The sequence below is a fragment of the Sebastes umbrosus genome, chromosome 16, assembly GCF_015220745.1.
Source record: "Sebastes umbrosus isolate fSebUmb1 chromosome 16, fSebUmb1.pri, whole genome shotgun sequence".
NCBI classification, from domain to species: domain Eukaryota; kingdom Metazoa; phylum Chordata; class Actinopteri; order Perciformes; family Sebastidae; genus Sebastes; species Sebastes umbrosus.
In genome coordinates this window covers 29,025,017-29,026,795 of record NC_051284.1, presented here as the reverse complement: position 1 = coordinate 29,026,795, position 1,779 = coordinate 29,025,017, and positions in this window count along the sequence as shown.

Here is a 1,779-nt window from a genome sequence, read left to right as displayed (position 1 = left end):
GGGAAAAAATATTCGATAACTTCAGTAATGTACAGTGTAGTACCACCAAGAATTACTTCACACATCAATGATCTCCTACGGAACCCCCCTAGACCCCTAGGAGAACATTTTTATTATCTCGTTCCCTCGAGTTAGGTAACTGATTGCTGGCATTGCTGATGTACGGAGCCCCCCTAGATGATGTACTTCGGTAAAGTTGGAATGATATTGACAGATTCAAACTTCCTGGATCAATAACTCATAACCAAAACGTTGTTAAAACACAAACGTAAGGTAGACAACGAGCTACAACCAAGTTTTTAATTAACACATAACATTAATCTCTATGTGCAGCCTGAGACGAGTGGTCAGGGACCATCTACAAAGTGCAATGAACAGAAAAGAGAAAAATATTCAATAACTTTAGTATTATACGGTGTAGTACCATCACAATTACTTTACACATCAATGATCTCCTCATGGTTGTACTACAACACTTAGTTTGGAAAATATATGCTTTTGCATAATTTTAATGAATTTTTTAATGGGATAAATATTCAATAACTTCAGTATTATGCAGTGTAGTACCACCAAAATCACTTCACACATCAATGGTCTCTTCCTGATTATACTTATTAAAGGTCCCATATCGTGCTCATTTTCAGGTTCATACTTGTATTTTTGGTTTCTACTAGAACATGTTTACATGCTTTAATTTTTTTTAAAAACTTTATTTTCCTCATACTGTCTGCTTGGATATAACTGTATTTACCCTCTGTCTGAAATGCTCCGTTTTAGTACATTTCAATGGAATTGCAACGGAATTGCGTTGTTAGGCAACAGTTTGGGTCCATGTTTACTTCCTGCCAGCTGATGTTATTTACAAACACTTCAACAGGAAATAAACTGGGACACATTTAGAATGTTTATGTTTAAAACTGTGAAATGGTCTAAATATTGTAGATTTGTGACATCACAAATGGACAGAAATCCTGAGGGCTTGTTTCAAAAGCTCAGTTTCTGAATACGGGCTGTGTATATTTCTCTGTGGATTAAACGTTTCGATACTTTTACAGTATTCATATAGAACTTAAACCTGTTTTAGAATATAAAAGTCATGAAAATGTCACTTTTTACAATATAGGACCTTTAAACTAATTAAGACATTTTGATGGCACTATACTTAAAAGTGAAGTTATTGAAAATTTTTCCTATTAAAGATTCACCAAAATTATGCAAAAGCATATTTTTCCAAACTAACTACTGTTGTAGTACAACTATGAGGAGATCATTGACGTGTGAATTAATTTTGGTGGTACTACACTGTATAATACTGAAGTTATTGAATATCTTTCTCTTTTCGGCATTGCATTTTGTAGACGGTTACTGACCCCAGTAAACTCCTGCTTCAAGGTCGTCAGTCATAAATTAATAGGTGTAATAATTTAGCAGTGGTGAAAGAAGTACTCAAATCCTTTAGGCTCTCCATTCAAAGTTGTACTTAAAAAGTATTTTTGTACCTCAGTACATTTACTCAAATTACTGTACAATTTCGGAGTACTTTACTTGAGTATTTCTATTTTATGCTACTTTATACTTTTACTAATATAATATAGGTCGTCAGTCATAAACTAATAGTTGTAATAATTTAGCAGTGGTGAAAGAAGTACTCAGGTCCTTTAGGCTACTTACAGTAAGTAAAAGTACCAGTAAAATAATGTAAAAATACTACATAACAAGTAAAAGTTCTCCATTCAAAGTTGTACATAAAAAGTATTTTTGTATCTAAGTACATTCACT